A 9,651-nucleotide genomic window follows, 5' to 3' on the forward strand; every position below is an offset into this window, starting at 1 on the left:
CCAACTGATCAAAACAGAATAAACCATCAAATATTAAAACCTTCCCTAAACTCATCTAATCACAGGATATAAAATTTATATCACCCACCATTACTGATATGAAAAGTCTTATAAAACATGCCTGTCCCTGTGTGCATATTTCCTGAAGGAAGAACAGAAAAGAGGCAGATAGCCTTCTGTTTCTTAGCCTTCCTTAAGGAATATAAACAGGGCTCACAAATTTAAAGGTAAAGTAACGAGCCTCCCATGAACTCAGCTGAACACAATTAAATAAATCCTGCAAATTCTATGGTTGAATTCAGACCAGAACGCGTAACCAAAGTGTCTAAAAAAAGGAACAGATGCTGGGCTAGTCTTGGCAGAGAACACCAAAGAGTTAGGTGGTTGATTAATCCAGGCCGAAAAGTATGGAAACACCGAAACGATATTGTCAATGAAGCGACAATAGAACACCAGATCTGACGCAAAATGATTACTTGTACCATGTTAAAAGGAATGTTCAGAATCTGCCATAAATAAGCTGGCTATAGATGGAGCCATGGGACTACCCATATCAGGGATCCTATGAACTTCATTCAACAGAATGAATTCTTTGGGGAACTGTTTATCTGTTTCCTTATATTAAAAGGACACTAAGTGCAACACCTTGTGATGTATACTGGAACTACCTGTATGTCCAAATGTTGAGCAACTGATTTTATGAGTGGATTTTTCTGCTATCAAGATTCAAATATATGAATGTTCATTAAGAAAAAGATTGCTCCTGTTATTTTCATGATTGTTGAGATTTCTAACTGTGTAACGGTGGCTCTTTTGATACTATCTTTGGATCTCTGATGTGCCACACCACCTCCAGAGAGTAAAACGGAAGCTTCTAGGCCAACCAGGATCAGGTGACTCCCATGAGCCAATAAGGTTCCATTAGGCTCTATAAAGCTGCTGATACCAGCCTGACTCCTGGCTGCTTCATACACCTTCTGCTGGTCTCCAAGTAAGTGGTGGAAACCAAAGGTATGGAGCTACTAAGACTAGCAAGTGCTTTAATTCTCAAAAATTAGAACTTTCCCCTCAACTTAGGAACTACCATCACTTGGTATCTAAGCAAATACTTCAAAAGAACTACCCAAACTAAGAATAAAGCCTATCAACATGATTCCCCACGCAGACACACCCTTCCATAATGTGATTTTTTTAAAAAAATAAATCATTTTATTAGTACCAGTATTGTGCTGGTGGTGTCTTTAAATCATATGGAAGTATATTTTTAGGGTAGTTCACACAGAATGAGATTCAGCCCTTAAATTTAGCTTTAAAAGCTTTGTTCTCATAAACCTTTTAATCACAAATGACCATGATATGAGAAATACAGCAAGAGTTTAGATATTAAGCACTACAAGAAAGAAGATTCCACCTAAACATTAGGAAGAACTTCCTGACAGTAAGAGCTGTTCGACAGTGGAATTTGCTGCCAAGAAGTGTGGTGGAGTTTCCTTCTTTGGAGGTCTTTAAGCAGAGGCTTGACAGCCATATGTCAAGAATGCTTTGATGGTGTTTCCTGCTTGGCAGGGGGTTGGACTGGATGGCCCTTGTGGTCTCTTCCAACTCTATGTTCTATGATTCTATGAAGTATGTTAAAGACCACGCTGCGTTAAGAGTGTGATGAAAAATGCCACGTTGCGGCACTCACTCCATGTTAATATATACACTGTGCTATATGTATCTGATTTGGTGGGCTGTGAACTGAAGTAGTAAATTGGTTAAAGTTAATGTCGTTTTTATTTTTATTTTAAATTAGAGATGGTGTGGGACAGCAAGAAACCCATTTACTACATTGTGTAGTTATAGAAGATCGTGTTTTTTTAGTATGCAGTTGACTTGATTTTGCTGACACATGCTTTGATTTAATTTCCATCACGTCCCTAAGCCATATATTTACTTAGGGGAAATACTGTTCATATCTTTTATAGTAAGATTCAGTCTCTGGGATGAGCATTGGACAAGGTTGTCTAAGGACAGATTGCCTTGATTTGTGCTTTAACTCCACCTCCTTTTTCTTCCTGCCAATGGAGGGGAATGATTGGTGGGCTCCGAACAAACTGGTTCACCTAGCTCAGTATTGTCTACGTCAACTGGCAGCAGGTTTCCAGAGCTTCAGGCAGGGAGCTTTTCTTAGCCCTACCTGGGGATGCCAAGGATTGAACTTGGGACCTTCTGCATGGAAGGCAGATGCTCTTCCACTGAGCTACAGTTCTTCCCAGTGGTAAGAGATAAGGAAACTATGGCCCTCAAGATGCAGTTGGACTTCAAGCCCCCTCAGCCCCATCCTGCATGGTCAGTGGCAAGAGATGATGCAAGCTGGAGTCCAACAACATTGTTTAATGCAGTGCTGCATTCAGTGAGTAGTTCTACGAGTAGAACAGTGAGATATATATAAAAATGTAAATAAATAGGTGTATGACTTCTATGAATGCTGAATTTCAGGTGGCGCAGGCTGTGTTTACCAGTGCCTTATCGTCACTTTATCAGCACATGGTCTAAAGCTCATGGAACCCAAACCACAAGGGGATGGGGAACCTATGGCTCTCCATATATTGGACTCCAATTCCCATCACACCCAGTCAATGGTCAGGGATTATGGGAGTTGTAGTCCAACATAATCTGGAAGGTCACAAGTTTCTATCCCCATGTTAATCAGTTCCTCAAGATATATATTTTCCATACAAAGAACGGAAGCTTTTTTCCTGCTGTGCAAGCAGTGCACATATTTCAAGCTGATAGCCACTCTGCACCAGTTCAACACTTCTGAAAATGAATATCCATATTGAGTAACATCTACCAATGGCATTTGTCAAACAAAGCGAAAGAAATCAATTTAACAAGCCGTATTTCGTTAGCTGTTAACACAAAAAAGGGACTATAGTATCTTAGTTTTACAGAATGACTTTTTAAAATATAATTCTCTCTAGGGATTCCCAAAGGACTTAAGCTTTTCTTTTCCTGCTTTTCTTTTTTGAAAAGGTATGTATAAGATGTTGTTGTTTAGTCGTTTAGTCGTGTCCGACTCTTCGTGACCCCATGGACCATAGCACGCCAGGCACTCCTGTCTTGCACTGCCTCCCGCAGTTTGGTCAAACTCATGTTCGTAGCTTCGAGAACACTGTCCAACCATCTTGTCCTCTGTCGTCCCCTTCTCCTAGTGCCCTCCATCTTTCCCAACATCAGGGTCTTTTCCAAGGATTCTTCTCTTCTCATGAGGTGGCCAAAGTATTGGAGCCTCAGCTTCACGATCTGTCCTTCCAGGGAGCACTCAGGGCTGATTTCCTTAAGAATGGATAGGTTTGATCTTCTTGCAGTCCATGGGACTCCCAAGAGTCTCCTCCAGCACCATAATTCAAAAGCATCAATTCTTCGGCGATCAGCCTTCTTTATGGTCCAGCTCTCACTTCCATACATCACTACTGGGAAAACCATAGCTTTAACTATACGGACCTTTGTCGGCAAGGTGATGTCTCTGCTTTTTAAGATGCTGTCTAGGTTTGTATAAGATACTTTGTGTTAAAAATAGAGAGCCTGCTAGAAATACCCACGGCTGCATGATGTAAAATTTCCAATTTGTCTGTGTCTGCCAGGTAACATTAAAGCAAACTCATTGCATTCGTAAGTTTTAATTTAGTGCGGCCATTACTTCTCATGCTCACAATGTGTGAATAACTCCTGAAGGGCAGAAAATGATGATTTGCAAAAAGTATTTAAAGGAAGCATGGTGAAAGGCAACTTACTCAGGCCACCTAATGATTAAAGCGGGGGGTGTTTCCTGTCGACAGGCCTAGGAGCTACAAATTTGCTGAACACTATATATGGCTGCAAATGTGATAATCCTTTTTTAAAATCATTTTGAAGAAAGAGAGAGAATCATCTGGGTAATGGTCAGAAGGGGGGAGCCCCTGCATCTAAACAGAGACCTTTCTGATCCACAGATCGTTTTATGGACCACCTCGAGTTTCTGCAAATCTGTTAGCTGTTTCTAAGCACTCGTTCATTGATGGCAGGCAGCCATTGCATAAGAAGAACCTGCTGGATCAAAGTAAAGACCCATCTAGGGCAGCATCCTGTGCACATAATGGCCAGCCAGGTGAGCCTGAGAAGCCTACAAGTCAGTTCTGAGAGCAGCAGCACTCTCCCCACGAACCTTCCTCTCTTTTTTTGCATCGTTAATCTTTTGCCTTTTCAATAAAGTAAACTACAAACCAACCAACCATACAGCAGCAACAGTATTTCCAGGACAGGTCCATCTTGAGAGTTAGCTTACAGGTCAATCAACCCCACCTTTTGACTTTACCACCCTGAACAATTTAGTATTACCCACCAACTGGGCCACTCACTGCTCATCCCTAACTGCAGGTCATTTAGAGAGCAAGAAGTTAGAAAGCAGTGGTCCTAATACTGGTCCATGGACAACCTCACTTCTTATTAGAACTGTCCATTTACTTCCACTCCCTGCTTCCATTCTTTAAACAGCTACTGATCCATGAATGTTTGGAATATTTGCTGGATACTTTATCAAAGGCTTTTTGAATATCTAAGTATACTGTGTCTGTTGCCCTTGTGGTATATTACCTTTGTGGACTTACCTCCTGGGATTTAGCTGCTGCCCTTGCTCAGCTATAGCTGGTGCTTTCATAAATACCTGAAGGAGCGTCTCCACCCCCATCGTTCTGCCCGGACACTGAGGTCCAGTACCGAGGGCCTTCTGGCGGTTCCCTCATTGCGAGAAGCTAAGTTGCAGGGAACCAGGCAGAGGGCCTTCTCGGTGGTGGTGCCCACCCTGTGGAACACCCTCCCATCAGATGTCAAAGAGAAAAACAGCTACCAGATTTTTAGAAGACATCTGAAGGCAACCCTGTTTAGGGAGGCTTTTAATGTTTAATTGATTATTTTATTTCATTTTTCTGTTGGAAGCCGCCCAGAGTGGCTGGGGAAACCCAGCCAGATGGGCGGGGTATAAATAAATTATTATTATTATTATTATTATTATTATTATTATTAATTCAATAAATAAATGGGTGAAATCTACATACTGTGCCTGGCAAGTGGGCACTTCGCAGTGCCCTTCATGGTGTTTACCTTCCCTTGAGCTTGCTGTGGGAATCTTCACATAGCCTAGAACTGATCTAAGGTAAGATTCATCACAAGCTTATTCGCATAGGGGAAGAGCAAAGAACAAGAAGCTATAAATTGTGGGGAAGGAAATGAGGGGGAATGGAGACATTGTCATAGACAAAAGGAAACCACAAGATATACCACAAAACACCTAGTTACATCCTGGTGCATGCATCACAAAGGTCACATGACCTAGTGGAAGTTATTTTGGAGAATAACAAGTGTAAGCTCTCTGCAAATCTAGGATGCTGACCAAACAACCAGGCTTTAGTAGTGTAAAGACTCCAATAAGGTCTTCAGGTTAATGGCAATTGCTATATTTGGTGCACAGGAGATGGAGTTAAGTGTGGCACAGTCACTTTCTTAGACTGAGACTAAGGAGCTTTGGCCAGGAGTGCTAGCAAAACTCTTCCTGCGCACATAAGAACCCTTTCTATGTAGTTTGTTTTTATTTATTTTGTTTTTATTTATTTACTTTATATTTACTTTATTTTCCATTCTGTGTTCTTAAAAAAAACTGGTTATAGTTCAAATCAGCTGCTTATGCAGGGAACACATTCTTTAGTACCAGAGGGCTTTACTGTACAGTACTTCTAAATGAAAACAAACTTGAAAACACACAGATTTTTTTTTTCCCTGGCAGGGTCCACTTCTATGCATGCACATGAAAACACAATTGTTTTGCATGCTTATATTTCCAATATATCAGAGGAGGAAAGCAATTGCCTTTGCGATGAAAGCTCATTTTCTCATTCTGTGCTCCCTGTTTTAATGAGAGGACAGCAGTGATAAACAGACTCGCTAGGTGGAGGAGATTTACTATAAAATTCAAGCCTATTTATCACATAGAGTGTGGTCGTGGCAGAGGGTTCGTGGTCTGTCATTACATGCTGATTCCAGTTCTTGGGAGGTTCTGATACTTAATAGAAAACTGGTTCTCTCATTCATTCTATTCAGCTTGTACAAACATTTCTATACCTAATGTGAGAAGTGGGACAAATTTAGTTCAGTTCACATTTAGAGGCAAACCTATCCATTTGGCACTTTTTGAAACACTATGTGTTCAGCCTTCCTTCCAAATTTGCACTGCTCTGAATTTTGTAGTGCAGTTCTCCAGCCAAGTAACTGGTAGAAAAATGCATGTGCTAGGATAAATTATGTATAAAAATGAACATGTTTGTGAATATAACATACAAATATGCATTATGTTATGAGAAATCACTTGCAAGAATTTGTATATTAGGAGAAAAATACAATAAGATGATGAATAATTTCCATGAGGACTATATAATATAGTTGGTTATTTAACACTCAGAAGAAGAGTGTGGGGAAAGAGGAAACTAAGAAATCCATTCCATTATTTAAAATGTATATGATGGATTGAACAAAGTATAAGCAAACTGTGGTCCTCTTCATCTCAGAAACTGAAACTGTGAAATTTCACTACACAGATATCTATTTACTGTAGGAGTATTTTCTGAAACACGTGAAAATCATGGATTACTTTTGCATGGTGTTGGCAGCTTGTGTGAGCCAAAGTAGCACATTAGACAAAGCGTTGGGCTTAAGACCTTGATGTGAGTCTCATATGTCAGGCACCAGACTGGCTGCCTAAGTCTCTCTTAGCTGCTGTTTTCAACAGCAAAACATTATTTCAACCATTCTGATGGCTCAATGCATTCTTAATAAATTTTCACAAATTGAAGGAAATGATGGGATAAATAAATACTATATCACCATTAGATACTGGGACAAACAAAAATCTTCAAAGTCCAGAGAGATCACTATAGCAGATTCCCACCCTGCCCGCTTCCTGCTAGAGTCCTGAAAGTGTTGCATCTTAACTTGGGAATGCCACTTAATATGCTTGCAGCCACCTTTACAGTCTCCTTTTCTTTGCAGTAAATATGTTGCAAGGCACCATAAACAGTGCCTGGGCAGCATCACGGCATCTACTTATGAGGGATATGTGCAAGGAAAATAGCTCAGTGCTAGAGCCTTGTGTGCTGAAGGTCGCAAGTTCGATCCCTGGTTTGTCTAGGCAGGATTGGAAATGCCCCCATCTGAAATCTAGGAGAACTTCTGCCAGTCAGAGAAGTCTATATTAAGCTAGATGGGCCATTGTCTCAGTATGGCCACAGGGAGGTTAGGCTGGCTCAACCAGAGCCAGGGCTTTTCTGGCCGTGGCCTCGATCTGGTAGAACGCTCTGTCACAAGAGACTAGGGCCCTGCGGGACTTGACATCTTTCCGCAGCGCCTGCAAGACGGAGCCGTTCCACCAGGCCTTTGGCCAAGGCACAGTCTGACCCCCTCTCTCCTTCTGTAATCCTCAAAGAACTCTAGCCCAGTGGTTGCTATTAATTTGATTCTGAATTGATTTTAGAATGTATTTTAATTAATTGACTGTGATTTTATGTACACTGTGCTATTCTTACCTGTTGTTAGCCACTCTGAGCCCGGCTTTGGCCAGGGAGGGCGGGATATAAATTATTATTATTATTATTATTATTATTATTATTATTATTATTATTATCAGGCAGCTTCCTGTATTCCTATGATATGTGCCTCTTGTAATTTCCAGTCTGTCAATAGAAAAGTTCTAGGACTTCTTATATTCAGCCCAGCTGTGTTTGCCTCATTGCACAACTGACTTGCCATTAATTCCTTGTTTAATTATGCTTAGCGGAATTTTGACTTTTGCCCTGTAGTTTTAATTGTTGGATGCAGCAAAACACACACATTTTCTTTCCTGCTTCCTTCTGCCTCTTTGTGGATGCAGAAAGCAGCTGGGCCAGTTCCATGTGACTGCAAATAATTAAGAGCACGTCAAAACACACCAATTAATCTCAAGGAAGAATTTCGGCTGCTGTTGTGTTTATGGGGCATCCCCCTCCCTCCCGTATCCACTTCTAAGCTGCCCTGCATCCCATTTAATCTAGTTATTTTTCCTTTTACTGAAGATGCTCCTTGCACAAACACATGGAGTCTCGTTTTAAATGCATGGCACTTCATCATGGTTTTGCAATGGTTTGGAGCAAATAATGTTGTTCTGTAGATGCTGGATCCTATGCTAATGAGAAGACAAATGGCCTGCACTGGAATAGCAAGAAGTCTGTGATAGAAAAAAAAATATTAAAGAATGTTGTCTCTTTCTTGTAGAGAAAAGGCAAAAACTGACTTAAATAACAGGCAAGAAAAGAGTAAGCTATCCTAAACTTTCCCCTCTTGACTACTTTTCTAAAAGTCCAAAACTGAGCACAAAAATTCACCTAAGGTTGGTCCGAACAGAACTACATCATCACATCAGCAATGATTATGGCCTTTGTTGCAATAACTTAATGGAATGCATGCACATGGTTTAGTTAGGACCACACCATACGGTATGCATAGAATGTTGCTTTAAACTGAGGGAGAGTATTGGTCCATCTGTCTAGTTAGACTAGATGCCTCCTTTCTTGTTCCAACTGGCATTGGGAACTGAGCGCTTTCAAAGAAGCGGCTGCTGCTATGCTGTTTTTATTGCAATGATTTGTATGGTTTTAACAGAATTTTACATGTGCAAATATTTGTGTATATAAATATATAGCTTTAATTCTATCAATGTTTATTTTTTTTAAGATTGTTCCCCTCCCCCCATGTTTTTAGCTGTTCTTATTTTTATTTACAGGTAGGTAGCCATGTTGGTCTGACGTAGTCGAAACAAAAAACAAATAATAATAATAATAATAATAATAATAATAATAATAATAATAATAAAATTCCTTCCAGTAGCACCTTAGAGACCAACTAAGTTTGTCATTGGTATGAGCTTTTGTGTGCATGCACACTTCTTCAGATTTTTATTTTTATTTGTAAGCCACCTTGAGTCCCTTTCAGGGGGAATGGCAGTATATAAATAAATATATGATCCTAATAATAATGTATGTAAAATAGCTTTAAAAAGTTTGATGCAAATTTGACTTGCAGCCTACAACCTGTAACCTACAGAAGCTGAAGAGTAAGCATGGGACGTGAGTGGCACTGTGGTCTAAACCACTGAGTCTCTTGGGCTTGCTGATCAGAAGGTCGGCGGTTCAAATCCCCACTATGGGTTGAGCTCCTGTTGCTCGGTCCCAGCTTCTGCCAACCTAGCAGTTTGAAAGCTTGCCAGTGCAAGTAGATAAATAGGTACTGCTGCAGTGGGGAGGTACATGGTGTTTCTGTGTTCTCTGGTTTCCGTCACGGTGTTCCATTGTGCCAGAAGTGGTTTAGTCATGCTGGCCACATGACCGAGAAAGCTGTCTGTGGACAAATGCCAGCTCCCTTGGCCTGAAAGCAAGATGAGTGTTGCAATCCCATAGTCACCTTTGACTGGACTTAACCGTCCAGGGGTCCTTTACCCTTCCCCCCCCCCTTTCACCTCACTGCAAACATGATGATGGCATTCTCCCATATTATCTGACAGAGGCCATGTTTGAGTCCACGGAATGGCCACTGCTGCCTGAGCAGAAC

General features: G+C 40.8%; 1 non-coding gene across 1 annotated transcript; it reads right to left on the reverse strand.

Moving 5' to 3' along the window:
- Positions 1–2,180: 2,180 nt before the first annotated feature.
- Positions 2,181–2,256, reverse strand: TRNAG-UCC (transfer RNA glycine (anticodon UCC)). The gene has a single exon. It is a non-coding gene; the product is annotated as a tRNA-Gly (tRNA).
- Positions 2,257–9,651: the final 7,395 nt, after the last annotated feature.

Source organism: Zootoca vivipara, chromosome 4 (assembly GCF_963506605.1).
Source record: "Zootoca vivipara chromosome 4, rZooViv1.1, whole genome shotgun sequence".
NCBI lineage: Eukaryota > Metazoa > Chordata > Lepidosauria > Squamata > Lacertidae > Zootoca > Zootoca vivipara.